General features: G+C 48.1%; 1 protein-coding gene across 2 annotated transcripts in view; it reads left to right on the top strand.

Annotated features, from left to right (window-relative positions):
* Nucleotides 1-20,077, top strand: part of CYTH3 (cytohesin 3) — a 69,246-nt gene that overhangs the window by 26,346 nt on the left and 22,823 nt on the right. The window contains exon 2 of one of the 2 annotated variants that reach the window (XM_069569586.1): nt 17,112-17,150. The exons of the other annotated variant lie outside the window; for it this stretch is intronic. The gene's annotated coding sequence lies outside the window, so the exon portion shown is untranslated. The remainder of the gene's footprint in view (nt 1-17,111; nt 17,151-20,077) is intronic. 2 annotated transcript variants of the gene reach the window in all.

Below are 20,077 nucleotides of genomic sequence, written 5' to 3'. Positions count from 1 at the left end.
GTGGTGTTGAGCCCCTGACGGTGTCTTCCTTGTAGGGGCTTGAGGTGTCTCCTGCTGGCTGATCTGTGCAGTCAGGCTCCCCGAGAACTTCCAACACGAGGGACGAGGGCCTCTCTGCTTTGCCTCCAGGAGGTCCCTTGGCCCAGATGCAGAGTGGACCAGTGGCATCGAGTTCCTGGAAAGGCAGACCTTGGTCAGGACCCAGGAGTCACGTGTGTCCTCTTCCCAGGGCGGTGGGCGCCCGTCCTATCTGGTAATTGCATCCTGGGGACTCGGCACGCCCCTTGCTGGCAGCTCTGCAGCACGGGAGGGTTGACCCCACCCCTCCCCGGGCTCCTGCAGCACGTGATTGGAGGGGAGGGTGGGCACGCTGACCAGCTGGGAGATGTAGGGAGATAACTGTGTGCCTTATATTTACATCAGCGAGGAGGTCTTGAAATAGGGTACCTGCTGGGACTAGAGAGGAAGAGACAGGCTTACTGTCTTAAACAGAACCAGCACTTGACAGCGGTGGGGTTGGCAGGACTTGGTGACCTCTTGGGTGGAGGTCAGAGAACTAGCGTGGTGCCCAGTGAAGACCTGAGTCAGGGAAGCAGGGCGAGCCGAACGCGTGGAGTTCGGGGTGGCGGGGTGGCGGGGTGGCTTTGGACACGGCGGGGTGTGTCTCTGTGACGTCGCGGTCGGGACGTCAGGCAGGCAGGTGAGTATCCTGGGGCAGCCCACGCCCCGCTGACCTGTGCTGTGGTGACAGCGCTGAGCTGTCAGGAGACGCAGGGGCGGGGGGCGCCCGAGGGCCAAGGTTGCAGGGAGCAGCCCTGCGTGGGGAGCTTGGGGAGGGGAGAATCTGGGGTGGCAGAGTGAGGACGGAGGCAGCGGGGTGTGGGTTCGAGTGACCAGAGGCAATGGTTGGGAAGATGCCAGGGAGGGCACGGAACCTCTGGGAGCCCGAGAGCCCCGCGTGGAAGGCCAGCTGCGGCTGGAAGAGGCCGGGCCGCAGAGCCCCCTTCCTGGGCAGGTACCCACCGGGTCCTGGCTGCTGCTGGCACTGGCGAGCTGTCTCTAAACTTCCGGAGCACGCTCTGTGAGCTGGAGCCCAGCGCAGGGACAGCTCGCAAAGGCTCCGTGGGTTCCCAGATGTCAGCGGCCCCTCACGACAGGCCAGGAGGCGGGCTGGGAAGGTCGGCAGGCACCGCACTCCTGGTGGGCTTAGCAGGGGCAGGAGCAGCAGCTGGGAGGATAAATGGCCAGTGGGAGGAAGGAGACCCCTGTGCCCTGGGGCCTGGTGGTCAGGGCCGGAGTGTGCTCGACCTCTAGGGGCTTATGGCCGCCCCTACAGCCTGGACTCCTGGGGCCTGCCAGCGTCTGGCTGTGGGTTTACCAGGGTCGGAGAACTGATTCGCCTCCTGGTTTGTGGTACAAGTGCAGGAATGCGCTTGTCTCTGGGTTGGATTAAAGGGTGGTTGAGTTTATCCTTTGTTTTTCCCTTCTCTTCTTCTCACAGCTATTTGTAAGGCCTCCCTAGACAGCCATTTTGCTTTTTTGCATTTCTTTTCCATGGGGATGTTCTTGATCCCTGTCTCCTGTACAATGTCACGAACCTCATTCCATAGTTCATCAGGCACTCTATCTATCAGATCTAGGCCCTTAAATCTATTTCTCACTTCCACTGTATAATCATAAGGGATTTGATTTAGGTCATACCTGAATGCTCTAGCAGTTTTCCCTACTTTCTTCAATTTAAGTCTGAATTTGGTAATAAGGAGTTCATGATCTGAGCCACAGTCAGCTCCTGGTCTTGTTTTTGCTGACTGTATAGAGCTTCTCCATCTTTGGCTGCAAAGAATATTATCAATCTGATTTCGGTGTTGACCATCTGGTGATATCCATGTGTAGAGTCTTCTCTTGTGTTGTTGGAAGAGGGTGTTTGCTATGACCAGTGCATTTTCTTGGCAAAACTCTATTAGTCTTTGCCCTGCTTCATTCCGCATTCCAAGGCCAAATTTGCCTGTTACTCCAGGTGTTTCATGACTTCTTCTTTTGCATTCCAGTCCCCTATGATGAAAAGGACATGTTTTTTGGGTGTTAGTTCTAAAAAGTCTTGTAGGTCTTCATAAAACTGTTCAACTTCAGCTTCTTCAGCGTTACTGGTTGGGGCATAGACTTGGATTACTGTGATATTGAATGGTTTGCCTTGGAAACAAACAGAGATCATTGTGTCGTTTTTGAGATTGCATCCAAGTACTGCATTTCAGACTCTTGTTGACCAATGGCTACTCCATTTCTTCTGAGGGATTCCTGCCTGCAGTAGTAGATATAATGGTCACCTGAGTTAAGTTCACCCATTCCAGTCCATTTTAGTTCGCTGATTCCTAGAATGTCGATGTTCACTCTTGCCATCTCTTGTTTGACCACTTCCAATTTGCCTTGATTCATGGACCTGACATTCCAGGTTCCTATGCAATATTGCTCTTTACAGCTTCAGACCTTGCTTCTATCACCAGTCACATCCACAGCTGGGTATTGTTTCGCTTTGGCTCCATCCCTTCGTTCTTTCTGGAGTTATTTCTCCACTGATCTCCAGTAGCATATTGGGCACCTACTGACCTGGGGAGTTCCTCTTTCAGTATCCTATCATTTTGCCTTTTCATACTGTTCATGGGGTTCTCAAGGAAAGAATACTGAAGTGGTTTGCCATTCCCTTCTCCAGTGGACCACATTCTGTCAGACCTCTCCACCATAACCCGCCTGTCTTGGGTTGTCCCGTGGGCATGGCTTGGTTTCATTGAGTTAGACAAGGCTGTGGTCTTAGTGTGATTAGATTGACTAGTTTTCTGTGAGTATGGTTTCAGTGTGTCTGCCCTCGGATGCCCTCTTGCAACACCTACCATCTTACTTGGGTTTCTCTTGCCTTGGGTGTGGGGAGTTCCGAAGAATAGCAAGAAGAGATAAGAAAGCCTTCTTCAGCTATCAGTGCAAAGAAATAGAGGAAAACAACAGATTGGGAAAGACTAGAGATCTCTTCAAGAAAATTATAAGAGATACCAAGGGAACATTTCATGCAAAGATGAGCTTGATAAAGGACAGAAATGGTATGGACCTAACAGAAGCAGAAGATACTAAGAAGAGGTGGCAAGAATACACAGAAGAACTGTACAAAAAAGATCTTCAAGACCCAGATAATCAGGATGGCGTGATCACTCATCTAGAGCCAGACATCCTGGAATGTGAAGTCAAGTGGGCCTTAAAGCATCACTACGAACAAAGCTAGTGGAGGTGATGGAATTCCAGTGGAGCTATTTCAAATCCTGGAAGATGATGCTGTGAAAGTGCTGCACTCAATATGCCAGCACATTTGGAAAACTCAGCAGTGGCCACAGGACTGGAAAAGGTCAGTTTTCATTCCAATCCCAAAGAAAGGCAATGCCAAAGAACACTCAAACTACTGCACAATTGCACTCATCTCATATGCTAGTAAAGTAATGCTCAAAATTCTCCAAGCCAGGCTTCAGCAATACGTGAACCGTGAACTTCCAGATGTTCAAGCTGGTTTTAGAAAGGGCAGAGGAACCAGAGATTTCCAACATCCGCTGGATCATGGAAAAAGCAAGAGAGTTCCAGAAAAACATCTATTTCTGCTTTATTGACTATGCCAAAGCCTTTGACTATGTAGATCACAATAAACTATGGAAAATTCTGAAAGAGATGGAAATACCAGACCACCTGACCTGCCTCTTGAGAAATCTGTATGCAGGTCAGGAAGCAACAGTTAGAACTGGACATGGAACAACAGACTGGTTTCAAATAGGAAAAGGAGTACGTCAAGGCTGTATATTGTCACCCTGCTTATTTAACTTCTGTGCAAAGTACATCATGAGAAACTCTGGGCTAGAAGAAGCACAAGCTGGAATCAAGATTGCCGGGAGAAATATCAATAACCTCAGATATGCAGATGACACCACCCTTATGGCAGAAAGTGAGGAGGAACTCAAAAGCCTCTTGATGAAAGTGAAAGAGGAGAGTGAAAAAGTTGGCTTAAAGCTCAACATTCAGAAAACGAAGATCATGGCATCTGGTCCCATCACTTCATGGGAAATAGATGGGGAAACAGTGGAAACAGTGTCAGACTTTATTTTTTGGGGCTCCAAAATCACTGCAGATGGTGACTGCAGCCATGAAATTAAAAGACGCTTACTCCTTGGAAGAAAAGTTATGACCAAGCTAGATAGCATATTCAAAAGCAGAGACATTACTTTGCTGACTAAGGTCCGTCTAGTCAAGGCTATGGTTTTTCCAGTGGTCATGTATGGATGTGAGAGTTGGACTGTGAAGAAGGCTGAGTGCCAAAGAATTGATGCTTTTGAACTGTGGTGTTGCAGAAGACTCTTGAGAGTCCCTTGGACTGCAAGGAGATCCAACCAGTCCATTCTGAAGGAGATCAGCCCTGGGATTTCTTTGGAAGGAATGATGCTAAAGCTGAAACTCCAGTACTTTGGCCACCTCACGTGAAGAGTTGACTCATTGGAAAAGACTCTGATGCTGGGAGGGATTGGGGGCAGGAGGAGAAGGGGATGACAGAGGATGAGATGGCTGGATGGCATCACTGACTCAATGGACGTGAGTCTGAGTGAACTCCGGGAGTTGGTGATGGACAGGGAGGCCTGGCGTGCTGCGATTCATGGGGTCGCAAGGAGTCGGACACGACTGAGCGACTGAACTGAACTGAGTTTTTCCAGGAGTGGGCTTGGCAGTGGGTCTGGTGGAAGGGCTGAAAAGGAAAGAAGTTATTAGAAAGGTGCGTCTTTGTGCTGAGCAGGGCACGTGGGACCTGGAGCGTGTGGAGAGACCAGGAGACAAGGGCGTTTAGTGAAGGCAGGTGGCGGAGGAGAGCGGAGCGCCCAGGTTGTCGCCCAGGTTGTTGGGTCAAAGTCAGAGGAGAGCCTGGGAGGTGACAATTGGGAAGAGGGCTTGTTGGGGGCATCTCAGGACAGCAGCGATGTGTCCTCAAGGCCTTCATGAAGGGGGAGATTGGTTCCTGTCTCGGGGCTACAGACTGTGAAGGCAGTCCGTCCCTTCCTGGGGTGCAGAGGCGGAGCTGCCTGCTGGCCACCAGGGTCCAGCTCGGTGAGACCCCGTTCAAGTGTGAGGGTGTGTGCAGCGGGCGTCAGCAGTCCCCATGGAGGGACGGGGCATCTGGCCAGGTCCTAATGCCCTTAAACTGCCCCCTTCCTGGGTCGACTGTGAGCACACAGCGGTTTTTCATTATGAACGGGCTCCCCACCTGGGAGCTGGTGTGGTGATCATATTAATTCTAGTATCTGCCTGTCCCCTGGGATAGGTCCATAATTAACCTCTGAACTGACCAGTCAGCATGAAAGCGATGAACAGTCATATTTCTTATTGTAAATGGATAATCGGGCATGCTGATTTGAGACATAAATTGCTCGAATGTGACTCTTGTGTTGGAGGACCTGAGAGGTGGGCCCACTCCTGGCACATAAGTGCAGCTTCTGGGCTGCAGGGGCCCTCTGGCAGTGAGCACCCCTGGGTGAGGCCACTGGTGGGAGGGTGCCCTTTTGCGAAACACTGTGAAGTCTGAGCAGGGCTCCCACTTCTGCAGAGCGCTGAGTCCCTGCTCCACAGGGCCCCCTGTCCAGAACGCCCTTCAATCTGGCTCTGTCCTGCTCAGCTTCCAGGGCACTTGGGCAGGTCCTGAGGCCCTTAACCTGCCTCCCTCCCAGTTCAGCTTCGTGGGCAGCGATTCTCCATTAGAAGCCGGGCTCTTCCCAGCCCTCTCTAATCCTCAGTCTAAAGTTCCTGCTATTCTCTTTCTTCCCTCGTGGAACTATTGTTACTGTTCTAATAATAATAATGTGTGTGTGTGTAGGGGAGGAGTGCTGCCTCATTGGACAGAATATGTGAGTCGGGCAGAGGCCTGTGGTCTTGCTCACACGTGTGGCCCCTCGCGCAGCAGTCCCTGCTCCGGACAGGTGTTGAGTAGTGTTTACTCAGCGAATAGAGCCCTGGGTGTCGGGGTACAGGTGGGAGGGCGGAGACCTCGAGAGGAACCCGGGGAGTGAGGCGAAACCCCGCCGAAGGTCGTGGGGGCAGGTGCCTCTGAAGCATGGAATGACATCATCGATTTTCTTTTTTCTGATTGTAAAAGTATAAGCTCCTAAAAAAAAATTCCAGAAAATTACAAAGAGGAGAAGGAAAGCCATCTATAATTCTCTCACGATCCCCATTTTTGGTTTGTGTGACTGTTCTGTGGGTGAGTATATATATTTTTCAGAACATGAACACAATTTCATACACTTACGGTTTCCTACCCAGGTCTTCTCATTTAATTACGTCATACACATCCTTCTGTGTCAGCGAGATCCATGTTGGATGGGCTGCATGGTACGGTCATTGGAATGCACGCCTTTCTCCTGTTGCAATTGCGTAGATTACATTGGGTTTTTTTTTTTCTCGGCCGTGTAAATTGCACTGTGATGAACAGGCTTCAGATTGTCATTTCAGTCCTCCAAGACAGAACCTTCCTTGAGTCTGTGGCGGGTGGAGTAGAATGCAAACTGGACTCCAAGCGTTTCTTTTTGATCGCTTCTGTCTCCTTTGCGTGAGTCATTTGATGCCCTCTGTAGAGCCAGAAATCCCCAAAAAAGTTCCCCTCTCCCTCTGAGAAGAAGGGGAATAGGTATTTTAGCTTTAGGTGCTTGAGGCTCTGCGTGAAGGAGGAGAAACGCTTAGTGAGTCCCTCTGTAGATGAAGGATGCTAATAGTTAACCGGATGAATTGCAGTAACAGCAGCAACGGTTCTGGTGGTCGGTTATTAATTGTCCACGACACGCCCCGTGTTGCACATGGCACTTTGTGTTCTGGAGTAGGAGCTCCTCGGTTCTCTCAACAGTCCTTGAGATCGGTGCTATCAGCCCCATTGTACAGATGAGGAAACCGAGGCCTGACCAGGCGGTGCTGAGCCGTGGCCCCCGCAGCTGTGTGTTCCTGGGGTCGGCCCTCTCAACCGCGCCCCCCTCGGTGCCTCTCAGGAACATGAGCTCAGCTGGCGGCCCTGAGAGGTAGTTTCTCTGTAAAGTGACATTAAAAAGACTGTAAAGACACCGTGTCTGTAAAAAGAGAAGCAGAAGTGTTTTAACATCTGGGGGAGCATATTTAAAATCCAGGTGTGGCTGATTCTGTTTGGCTGCAGAGGTGGCGGGGGAGAGCAGGGCCATCGGGCGCCCTGCCGCGCGTTTCCTCCTGGGTTCCCCCCGCTCTCACCTTCCGTTCTTCTGGTCTGCGCTGTCGCTAGACAGCTGCTGGACATCTGTTGCTGAGGATGTGGTGCACGGATGTGCCAGGGGCTCTGACCCTGTCGGTATCGGCGCCAGGAGCCAAAGGGTCTCCACGGGCGCTGGGCCGCGTCTTCTGTTCCCCCGGTCACCCCAGCCTCAGGCGCTGCCATCGCCCATAAAGATGTCTGACAAAGTTAAGGGCCTTTCTCCCATCGCAGGAATAGAGGAAAAGATGAGACAAAGTGGAAGGAAATCTCCCATTAAAAAAGGGCGGAATTTACATCCTTGAACACAGTGTTCTCCAATTCGAGGGAATCCTCTGTGGATCTGGGCTGCGGGAGGGGTGGCCGAGGGGGAGAGGGGCCCGGGCTTCCAGAAGCTAAAATGTTAAAGTTGAGCATGGCTTGGATGCAGATAAGAAGTTCTTTTGCCTTCTCGACTTGCTTTACAACCCTCATTTTTTATTTTTAAGGTCATCTGGGGGCAGTCTCTCCACTCGCAGCCCGGCTCTTTCAGTGTGGCCTGACCCCCGAGTCCAAGCCCTCCCACACAACTTGAGAACTTGATTCTTTGTTCACAAAGACTTCTTTCCAACCCCTTTCCTCCCCTCAAAATACTCCATATTTGGAGCTGAGTCTTCTGAACCAGAGCATGGCCAGAGGACACGTACGTATGTTCTTCTGTCGCGTAGACATGGAAAAGTCTGCTCCTTAAAGCACGTGTGTGAACATGGAAATGCCCTTCCCAGCTTGGGGCACACGGTTTTAGGAATGTGCCAAGCTGTGTGATCTATATGATATTGATCCCTGAAACTGAAAAGGTGATCAGCGGTGGTGTGAGATAGTAAAGGGGGCTGGAGAACCAAGGATACAGGTCCTTAGACCGTTGTTACGTGAGCCTGGGTTTAGCAGTTAAACCCTGAAATGGGGACGTAAAATAAGGGAAGCTTCACGTTTTTACATTGATTGTTACATGATTTGTTTTTTTTTTTTAATAGGAGAATCTGAGTCAGAATGAGCCTGAGCCGTGGTCTTGGTTTTGAAATCAGCCCCACCTCCCACGGTCTTTTGATTAAAGACACAGAGCTGAAGCAAGTCAGCGGCTCTCGTTCTCCAGAAAGCTAGAGTTTTTATCCCCTGGTTCAGCCGGGGTCCCGTAAGGTTACTTGTTCACACACATGGTGGAATTTTCTGCTGGTCAGTTTCAGAAACATTTGCAGTAAAGTTTACGAGATGATGTTGTCTTGGAAGATGCACAAAGACTCTGACAGCCCGTTTGGGTGGAGAACTACAAATCTGCTAATTATTGGAAACTTGGTTGATGTCAGTGCGCCTTCCCTCTGGAAGCCCCGCGGAGCCGCGTGGGTTGGAGGCAGCGTCCGCGATGGCTGCGCCCGCGTCTTGGCCCGTCCTTGTTGGGAGTGCTTCCAGGTCTGCTGAGTGTTGTAGGTTTCTGCCAGAGATCCCTTGCCGAGGTTAAGAAATCTTCTATTCTTAGTTTACTGCATTTTTTTTTTAATCAGGAAGGGCTGTTGAATTTTATCAAGTGCTGTTTTTCCGTCTGTTTGAGACAGTCATGTGTTTTCCATTAGGCGCCTTTCTGTACCGCTCAACTTTCTCAAAAAGCCATTTGCACATAGTACATCCACTCACCCAGGGCTTAGAGCTCCTTTAAAGCCCTGACTTTGCAGCCGTGTTACTGCATGTGTTTTTCCTCGAGTTTGGTTTCTCCTTCATTCTGTACCTGTCTCCTTTCCACTTTGAGGTGATTCCTGCATTTCTAGGCTGTTGGTGATTCTTCTTTTTCCAGAAGCCTCTCTTGTCATTTCACTCATTTAGGGGAGAGGGAAGCACGCACCCTTATGCCTGGGCTGTCCTTTGACCTTGGGCTGCCCTTTGACGTCGGTCGTCTCAGGGACTTTGAAAAGCAAACGACAGAATTACCCTTTTTTAAAAATATATTTCAGCACAGGGTTTCTCTGCCTTTAGTTTTTTTGCAAGCCTCATATCATTTACCATCAGTGGAATCATACAGTATGTGGGCTTCTGCAGCTGGCTGCTTTTGCTTAGCATATCTAGTAGCAGGAATCAGTAGTGGGGTTGTTTGTTTGTTTGTTAATTTTTTTGTGTTTTTTTTTTTTTGCTGAATAATATACTGCATTTTGTGGCTATATCACAACCTGTTCATCTGTTCATCGGTAGCTGGACATTTGGGGTGTTGCTACCTTTCAGCTGTTGTAAACGGTGCTCCAGGAATATTCATGTACCAGTATTTGTTTGAATCCCCGTTTTAAGTTCTTCTGAGTATATTCCTAGTGGAGTTACTGGGGCATATAGTAATTGTGTGTCCAACTTTTTGAGAAGCCTTTAAAATGTTTTCCGGAGTGACCAAACCATTTTACGTTCCCAACCAGCAATGTATCAAGAAGGTTCCGATTTCTCTGCATCCTTGCCAGCACTTGTTAGAACACTTCCTTGGTGTGAAGTACCACCTCATTGTGGCCTTCATTTGCATTTCCTAGTGACTAGTGGTGTTGAGCGTCTTCCCGCGTGTTTCTTGGGGGTTTGTATGTCTTCTCTGGAGAGATGTCTGTTCAAGCCCTTTGTATTTCATGAGTCGTTTGTCTTTGAGTTATGAGAGTTCTTTATGTTTTCTGGATGCTAGACCCTTATTAGACACTTGATTTACGGATATTTTCTCCCATTATTCTGTAGGTTGGCTTTTCACTTTTTGATAATTTCCTTGGATGCACAAACGTTTTTATTTGATAAAGTCCGAATTATCTTTTTTCTTTTGTTGCTGGTGCTGTTGGTATCATATTTAAATAATGCCTTGCCAAATCAGGGTCATAGAGATTTACCCCTTCCTGTTTTAAGAGTTCTGTGGTTTAGCTCTTAGATTTGGCTCACTGATCCATTTTGAACTGACTTTTGTATATGGTGTGAGGTAGGGGTTCAACTTCTTTCTTCATCCAGATCATTTGTTGTCCCAGCATCATTTGTTGAAGAGACTGTTCTTTTAAATACTTTTTTATGCACAATTCTGTCCTTAGGCTCTGTATCCCATTCCATTGATCTGTCTGTTTTTGTACCAGTACCACACTGTTGTCATTAGAGCTTCAAGGAAGACATCCAGACTTCAGTATATACCTACTGGTACAAGCTTATTAATAATACTCAGATTATCTGTGTCTTTAAGAACCAGAGAGAAAGTGCAGGCTGCTCTTTCTAGCAGTTCATGTGAGGAGAAAGGAGATTGTGTGACGGCGCTGAAGGACTACGGTAAGTAGTTCAGAGGGCTGGGGTTGGAGAGATTCGATCCAGAGCAGCTGGATCAGAAAGATAAAGGGTAAAGATAAAAGAGAGAGAGGGGCTGTGCCTTTGGGAGCAAGATTTTGGAGGAGAAAAGGAGTTAAAGGCAAGGGCTTCACTGGTGGTCCAGGGGTTGGGACCTGGCACTTTCACTGCGGGGAGCCTGGGTTCAGTCCCTGGTTGGGAAACTGAGATTCCACAAACCACACTGCAGGCAAAAGAGAAGAAGGTCAAAGGCACAGGCTTGTGTACGCTGAGAGGTGCTGTTCCCGCCCTGGGAGAGCGAGGGACACCGAGCTGTGAAACAGGAGCACACTTCGGCTTTTGTAATCTAGATGGGGGCGGGGGGCTGTGGCTTGAAAACTGGGCTACACTTAAGTAGTTGAATTTCAGTGGATGTGTGAAAGCTAGTCATTCTTTTCTTTGTTAGAACTGCTATTAGTTTTCCCTTTAATGAGTACAGTGCAGTCTTTCTCTATGGGGAATGAGTTTCAATTTAAAATGAACTAAGAAGGACTAAAATAAATTGTGAACTTAATCAAACTTAGTTTTGACCTAAAACGTACCTCTTGGTCCTATGATATGAGATTTAATTTTGTTTTTGTTGCTTTTCATAGCGTTACAAAGTTTCTTTAAAAGGGTGGAATGGTGTGGCGCTGGTTTGTGTGGCTAGGGGGAGAAGTGATACAGTGAGGTGCTAGTTATTATAAGAAAGTGAGCGGCACTGAGCATGGAGCAAGGCACCGCCGCCATGCAGCCTGGGCCCCAGGTTGCCCAGCCGTCAGGCTGTCGTGTTAGTATCATCCCATTAAACACCCTTAAAGGTTCCCACTTCTCTTTCTGTGTCTGTGTATACTTGTCTATCTATAACCTAGAAGGATGGATCTGGAATGCTAACTGGGGGGTTGTAACTGCCTTTTCTTCTGCTTCTCATTTGCTTTTTCTGCTTGAGCTTATGTCTTCGCTTTGAGTGAGGTAGAAAGATTTAAAGATGGGTGAATGGGGATAGAGTTGTGAATCAATGAGAATTATGCATGGAAACAGAAGACAGTATTTGCCCCACTCACAGACTTTAATGATTTGACTGCTGTAAGTCACACTCATTGACTGTTCTTGAAATCTTTGGAGAACTTGTGTATAAATACCTACTCTCCATGCAAGTGGAGAAGTGAATATCCTTACTCCCTTTTAGCTGCTTCAAATAATGGAGAAAATCACTTGCCTGTCAGTAAAGACTCCCAGCAGGTATTTTGTTCCTGTTAATTACCGATTCATTGACTATTTTGACCCCGGCTAACCGAAGTGTTTGGAGAAGGCAATGGCATCCCACTCCAGTACTCTTGCCTGGAAAATCCCATGGACGGAGGGGCCTGGTAGGCTGCAGTCCATGGGGTCTCGAAGAGTCAGACATGACTGAGCGACTTCACTTTGACTTTTCACTTTCATGCATTGGAGAAGGAAATGGCAACCCACTCCAGTGTTCTTGCCTAGAGAATCCCAGGGATGGGGGAGCCCGGTGGGCTGCCATCCCTGGGGTTGCACAGAGTTGGACATGACTGAAGCGACTTAGCAACAGCAACAGCAAACCGAAGTGTTGTATGGAACCACTTTATAAAATATTCTTTTGTCATATTAGCTGTGTTGTCAGATAAAAATTAACCATCACCCCAAATCTGCAACATTTCTTTATTATAAGGACTTAGAATAACTGGATCGGCTCAGGTGAAGAGCACTCGTAGTGACTTCTGTCTGGATTGCTGCTTCCCGGGATGTTAAGATGGTAACGATCCTCCAGGTGGGCAGGCATCCTCACCGACTGCGCTGCAGGGGAGCAAAGCCAGCTCTCACCTCCCTTAGCAGAGTCGGGGCCTCTCTCTTACCGGCTTGTTCCCATCTGATGGAGTGAGTATCTTTAAAGGAAGCGAGCCCTGTTGCTCGCTCAGTGACCTTGACAGTTCTGCTCTTGAAAGTCAGCCTGCTGTTTCCTTAGCACTCTGATCCCACCCTATTCAGAGACTGGGATGAGCGCTGACGGGGGCAGGGGTGGGGGGGCCTGCGGTTCTCTGCTCTGGAGCTCTTCTCGGACCCCCTGCCAGTTTTCCCTGAGGTGGCTCGAGGGACTGGGTAACCGGAGATCGAGGGGATGACGAGTTCCTTCTGTCCTGTCACATGGGTATAGAAACACCTGTTTTTTCCCCTCTAGGTGATGTAATTTTTTTTAAAAAAGCAAACTTTTAACTTAGAAAGAAAGGAAAAGGAAAGTGAAGTCACTCAGTTGTGTCCGACTTTGCGACCCCATGGACTATAGCCTACCAGGCTCCTCTGTCCATGGGATTTTCCGGGCAAGAGTATTGGAGTGGGTTGCCATTTAATTTTGAACTAATTATAAGTTGCAGAGCCAGATCTTACTTGCTCTTTACCCATTCCTGCTCACTGGTTATGTCTCATGTAACTAATACAATATTAAAATCAGGACATGGGCATCGGTATGATGTGGGTATAGCTCTGTGTCATTGTAACCCTTGTGTCGGTTGATATAATGACTAGCGCCATCAAGATGCAAAACCACAAAGATCTATATCTTTCTCCTGCTGCCCCTTTAGAGTCATCCCCAGGCAGTGACTGATCTGTTTTCCATCTCTATAATATTGTTGTGTCAAAAGCATCATATAAGTGGAACCATACAGTATGTAACCTTTTGAGATTGCCTTTTTCTGCCACTCAGCATAACGCTCTTGAGTTCGGTCCAACTTGAGTGTATCAGCAGTTAGTTCAGTCATATTTATTGCTGAGTCGTATTGCATGGTACAGATGCACCAAGTTTATCTCCCTACCTATTGTAGGACACTGGTTGTTTCTCACTTTTAAATGGTATAAATAAAACTGCTGTGGACATTTGTGTATAGGTTTTTGTGTGAACTTAAGTTTTCTTTGGGATAAATGTCCAAGAGTGATGTTGCTGGGTCGTATGCTTAGCGTGGGTCATTTGGAAGAAACTGGTAAACTGTTTTCTAGAGGGCTGTAACAACTTATATTCCCACCAGCCATGTAAGAGAGACCCAGAGTCCTGCATCCTGTTTTAAATGCTACCTGTTTTAATCAGTGTGGTGCATTTTTCTAATGACTAATATTAAATATCTTTATTTCTGCTTATTTGCTGTTTATCCTCTTCAGTGAAATGTTTCTTTATGTGCTTGCCCGTTTTCTAATTGGATTATTTATTTTAAACATATATATGCATTTTTTGGCTGCACTGGGTCAGCCTTGCTGTGCAAGGGCTTCCTCTAGCTGGGGCGAGTGGTGGCTGCCCTCTGATTGCGGTGCCAGGCTTCTCACCGCGATGGTGCCTCTGGTGGCTGAGCACTGGTTTAGTTGCTCTGCGGCACGTGGGATCTTCCCAGACTAGGGATTGAACCCGCGTCCCCGGGATTGAACCCGCGTCCCTGGCATTGGCAGGCAGGGAAGTTTCTGTTTAAGCATGTTTAAGTGTGGTGAATCCACCAGTCAGCAGTCTACCAGGGAAAGCACTTAGTCTCATCCATTTCTTTCTGAAAGATACGTAAAGTTGGAAGGAGAAAAGTGGCTTTCCTTAAGCGTGGGGGCCACTGCTCAAGGCGGAGTCTGAGGTGGTGTCAGTATTCATATCAGAACTGGTCAGATGGATTGGAAAAAAGATGGACATAGGCAGGTTTATTTTGGGGACATGCTTACTTGATGCAAATTCTGTGCATTTTCAGCTAACTGGTTATAAAAATGTTCTTATCTTCCCAACTTAATGAAGCTTTCAAAGGCAGAGTTTTTTAAAAGAGTTTAAGTGAGAAGAATAAAAGGGCATCTTAAATTTTAGGTGATGTTCTTCTGACATCATGGTTGAAAATCTCATTTGGAATCTGATGAGGTACCTCTTTCATCTTCTGTCTGATCTTTAGAGGAACTTTTTGGAAGTCGGGGCTGATTAAAATGCCAGCGCTGACGCCCATAAAATTGTTTAAAGAATACTATTTGGAAGCTTTGGATGTCATGATCTTTTTTTTAGAAACATTATTAATAGAGTTTTGGGGGGTAGAGTTTTAGATTTACATTAAAAATAAAAAACTGAGCAGATAGTACAGAGTTCCCATCTGTCCCCTCCATGTCAGGTTTCCCTGTTCATAACACCCTGTTACTACTTCAGTGTGGTCACATTACAGCTGATGGACCAGTAAATTACTGTTACCTGAAGTCTGTAGTTTCCAGTAGGGTTCACTCTTGGTGCTGTCCGGTTCCGGGAGTTTTGACAAATGCATAATGACACTTCTCCACCGTTAGGGCATCATCCAGAACAGATTCGCTGCCCTAAGCGTCCGGTGCACACCCGCTCACCCCTCCCCTGAGCCCCTGGCAACCATTCATGCTTTGACTGTCTCCGTAGTCCCAGAGGTCACGTGCCTGGAACCCCCCCTTTCAGACTGATTTCTGTCCCTTAGTGACGTGCATTTCCGATTCCTCTGCGTCTTCGTGGCTGGATCCTCATTTCTCTTCACACTGAGGAACATTCCATTGCCTGTTGTACCACAGTTTACCTGTTCACCTCCTGAAGGATGTCTTGGTTGTTTTCCAGTTTGGGGCAGTTGTTGTGTTTTTTTGGCCATGCCCCTTGGCTTGTGGGACCCCAGTTCCCTGACCAGGAATCAAACCTGTGCCCTCAGTGAAAGTGCAGAGTCCTACCCACTGGATCTCCAGGGGAACCAACTCCCTGGGGCAGTTTTGAATAAAGGTGCTGCAGGCATTCGTGTGCAAGTTTTCCTGTGGCCAGGGATTTTTCAGCTCAGTCGGGTGAATTCCTGGGACTGTGATTACTGGATCGTATTGTAAGGTGGTGGTTAGCCTTGTCAGGAACTGCCAAACTGTTTTCACACGATTTTTATTCATGCGTATTTGTGAAGCTGTTCCCACCCTGTCCTCCACCACTGATCGCAGCTTCTGCCTGGGGGAAAAAAAGAATCAGTTGCAGGCCTGATGTGAAAAGTTGTTTGCTTTTTCAGTTATCCAGGGTAGAAATAAAAAGTCTCATTGTTTATTATTAGTTATTCGTGATTGAGGTTAAAATGCATCTTTCAGGATCTTTAAATGGTTCTTGCTTCAAGATACAATATTTATCTTGAAATTTCAAGCAACGTTCAAGAAGAGCATTAAATTTTGATTAGCTTTTTGATGAGTAATGTGGGGACTATCCTATCACAGGTGAGGCAGCTGAGGCACAGAGAGAGTTGGTAAGTTGCTCAAGGTCACACAGCTAGTAAGTGACGGAGACAAGCTTTGAGACAGGCAGTCTGGCTGCAGGAGCTAGGCTCCTAACCACTTTGTCTGTATTTAATGTATTGCACTCCTGATTTGTGTTAAGGAGGTAGCCGCGCATAGCTACATTTTAGCAATGTTCAACAGAGTCATTTGGGAAGCTCATTAAAATTCAGAGTCCCTGGCTGCCTACCCAGAGGTTCTGATTTGATAAGCATGGGCTAGGGCCTTGGAACCCTATTTTAGCCAACTGCCTTCACGGGTTGCTGACGAGAAGGCCTGTGGACCGTGTTGAGTGAGAACAGCTGTAGATAATGAGCTGGGATTGCTGATGCGGATGAGACGCGATTGATGAGGCTTCCAGAGAGCTGGCTGAGTCTTGGCTGTACGTGTACTTTTGCTGGATGGAGCCAGGGGGTCACTGCCCTTCGCCACTGCTTTCCGTGGTACACACGCCGCTGCGGAAGTCCTCCCATCCCGTGGTGGTGGTTGGCTCTTCACCCACCGGGAAAAGTGCCCATTGTGGGTTGGCAAGTGGTCATCCAGAGGACCACCATATATGAGTGTCGAAGCTTGTTTGGTGAAGCGCAGCCCCATGTATTCAAAAAGCTCGCAGGGCCTGCTCTCATTCCTAGCTTCTTGCTGACTTGTCCTGTCATCTCTGTTGAGCAGTGATTCTTAATGGGCCCACCCCAGAATTGATGCTCACACCTGAGGGGAGGGGGCCTTTGGAGTCACAGCCGTCGTTTTCAAAGGTTTCACCTTCTTGAGCAGTTAGCAGTGGTTTTTATCTGCTCTGAAAGCAGCTTAGAGTTGAGGAATCCTATTCCTTTATAAAGTAAGCATTCTTCATAGCTCTTCTGCCATTGATCCTAGGATGCACGTCTCAACCTCTCTAAAAGTGGAATGCGTCTTACAGTTGGGCATCTTAAAAATTAAACTTGGTAGTCTTAGGGCTTTTTCCTTCTTCACAGGATGCAAAAGAATGATCAGTGGACTCTGTGATGACCTTGGAGGGGTGGGATGGAAGGGCGGGAGGGAGGCTCCAGAGGAGGGGATGTATGCATATATATATATAATATAATATGTATATTTATATATCTATAAAATAGCTGACTCAGGTTGTTGTGCAGCAGAAACTCATGCAGCACTGTAAAGCAGTTACATTCCAATTTTAAAAGTCTAAAAAGAATTTTAAAAGTAATGGATGATTTTCGATTTTCTGAAATAGGCTAACCTTGGAGACATCGCAGCCAGGCCACCGACTCAGGTTTGTACCTCAGACCAGCCTACCCTGCCGTCGTCCCAGGCGGGCGCGCGTCCGTTTCTGTCCACGCGGCAGGTGCGAATGCTCTTCCAGTGTCTTTTCAAGGAAATTCTGCCTTCGCTCTGCTGAGGGTTATACGGGGCCACTCTTCCAGAAGCAGACCTGCAGGGCGGTGAGCGCCCCGCCCCGCGCCCAGCGCGCAGAGCTGCTCTCCGTGGTAAGCGCATGCGCAGCCGCCACCCAGATCCAAATGCGGGCGTGTGCTGGCCCCGTGGCAGGCTCCCCTGTCTGACTTCTCGCTCAGCGCCTCCCCCCTCCCCGGACGAACCGTCCTCTGGTTTCTGTTGCCACCCATTCGTTTTTTCTGTTCTTAGCCTGTTCTGGACGTTTCCTATCAGCGGAGCTATGCAGTGTGTGGCATTCTGTGGCTGACTTCCTTCCCCTTGAGCATAACGTGTCTAAGTCTCAGGACTTCGCTCCTTTTGTGGCTGCATAATATTCCTTTTTTGGGTTCACTCTGTTCATCCACTCATCACTGGGTGGGCCTTAGGCCGTCTCCGCTTCTGCCCTCTTGGGAGTGCTGGAGCTGTGGGCAGCCGTGCGCCAGTGTCTGTGTGGACACGCGTTCAGTTCTGCCCGGTGAGCACCTGCGGGGGCACTTGCTGGATCCCACGCAGGCTCAGTGTCGAACCTTTTGAGGAGCTGCTGGACTGTTTGCCAGAGTGGCTGCACTTCACTGCCTTTTTAAAACGAACTTCTTTTCTGTTTTATTTTCTCCTTTGGGTTTTAAACTGTTACTTTAAGGTGAATGCTTCTGTTTTCATCTTCAGCGTAATTCTTAAAGAAGCATTTTAGCTTGTGAGTTTCTAAGGACTGGTTTAGCTGGAGCGGATAAGTATTGACAGATAGTTGTTTATCATCATTCTCAGAATTTTCTCATTTTGAGAAAATGCTATCTTATGGTGTCTTCTTTGACCAAGGAATTATTTACAGTTGTGCTCCTTAACTTCCCCTCTGTTCAATGGGTTTTCTAGTCACTTTGTTGCTGATTTCTAACATAATTGCTGTGTGCTCGGGAACGTGGTCTCTACGGCAGCATTGTTGCAGTGAGTGCCACCTGAGATGCGTGAAGCCGGGTGAGTGTCTGGAGCAAGAAGAGAAAATATCATAGGGAATCAGGTGCTTCTCACAGCCCTGGAATGGCTGGAGGATGGGGCTCTGGCCAGGTCTCCAGAGTTGAGTCATGAATGGAGACTCTCGTAGGCGGCCCCTGGAACCATGGAGGTCCCCCGGGGGTTGGCCCACAAGCCTGGATCCGGAAGCTCTCTGCTGCAGCCCCGCCTCGATTCCTAGCAGCCCCTGGAGAAGGAGCGCGAGGAGGCTGTAGCCGGAGACCCTCCTCTTCCGCATCCTCACTGGCCGGCCGGGAAGCCTTCTTTCATGCGGGAGGACCCCTGCTTCTCCTTGCTCTGTGGACTCCTGGGCGGTGCGTCCCACGCGGAGAACCTGCTTCGTCTTCAGAAGTCTAAACGTGAAAGAGTCCAGGGGTGTAATTTTGACCTTTCAGTGGAGCAGAGCCAGCTCATTGCTTCTGCCACTCTGGTCCTGTGACAGTTCAAGCGACTTTTGCTGAGGGACAGCGTGCAGTCAGTTTGCATAAACATCCCCCTGCAAGACCGCACACCACCCAGCTGCAGGGGTGTGACTGAACCTCTGTCTCCAGTCGTTGTAAGATGCGTCATCATTTTATGTTCCATTAAGGAAGAAGCTGTCAAACTAGACTTAATGATTTCTTCTCCCTTAGGCTTTTTAAAATTTATACCAATTGAAAGAGTTCTTTGAACTTCTTGAAGCGTTTAATTTTTTTTTAATAGCCTTTACTAATTATTTACTAATAATTATTTTAGTAGTAGATTAGGTTATTTACTAATAACCTTTACTATCATGCATACATAGAGTAAAATAGAACCCAAATAAGTTGGTTGAGGTGGTTCTAAAACGTACTCACATCGGAGCCGCCCTCCACGCAGAGTAGGTGTTCGGGAACACAGCGGCGGCGTCCTCTGCTGCTCAAGGCGCGGCTGACCCGACCCTTCTTGGATGGCTCCTCCTGTGCTGTCTCGGGGAGTTCTCTAGTTCTGCAGGTTATCGTGCTGAGACTTGGTGGATCTTACCAGAGGGGACCCATGCGCATTCCGAAGCAGCAGCCAGCCTCCTGTCTCTTCATCAGATGGCTCTTACGTCGTGTTCTTCGCAGACCCGTCAAGGACTGGCACGCCCGCAGTGCCCCCGGCGGTGGGAGGCTCACTCCCAGACGTGAAGGCAGTGACCTGTGTGTGTCACATTGGATTTCATAGATGCGAAGATGTGCCTCTTAAAACTGACGAAGCGGAGGATGCCTATTAGTTCAGCTTGTTAATTAGTCAAATCTATAGCTCTTTCTTTCGCCTTTAGGAAGAGTCCATTTTTACAAGTACACCTGTCAGTTTTTGCTGTGTATGTTTTGAACCTGTCGTGTTAGATGAGTGGATTTCAGACTTGTTAATTTGGGGATTAATGGAACAGCGTCAGTATCTGGTGACTTTTATCTCTCGTCTCTTTTTGCCTGCGTTTGTGTCTCAGGACCAACTTTCCTTTGGTCTATCACTCCCTACCCTTCTGCCTTCAATTGTCATGTGTTCTTACGTTTTAAATAAGCCTCTTGTATCTAAGTGGTAGAGATGAACTTATTTGCAAAGAAGAAATAGAGTCACAGATGTAGAAAACAAACTTAACGGTTACCAAGGTGCGGGAAGGTGGAGGTGGGATGAGCTTCGAGATTGGCATTGACGTATATACCCTAGAGTATATAAAACAGATAACTAGTGAGAACCTGCTGTAGAGCACAGGGAACTCTGCTCTGAGGTGGCCTAAAGGGGAAGGAATCTGAA

This window comes from Ovis canadensis, chromosome 24, assembly GCF_042477335.2.
Source record: "Ovis canadensis isolate MfBH-ARS-UI-01 breed Bighorn chromosome 24, ARS-UI_OviCan_v2, whole genome shotgun sequence".
Taxonomy (NCBI): Eukaryota; Metazoa; Chordata; class Mammalia; order Artiodactyla; family Bovidae; genus Ovis; species Ovis canadensis.
The sequence above is the reverse complement of the archived record's forward strand: the minus strand, read 5'-3'. Positions and strand labels throughout refer to the sequence as shown.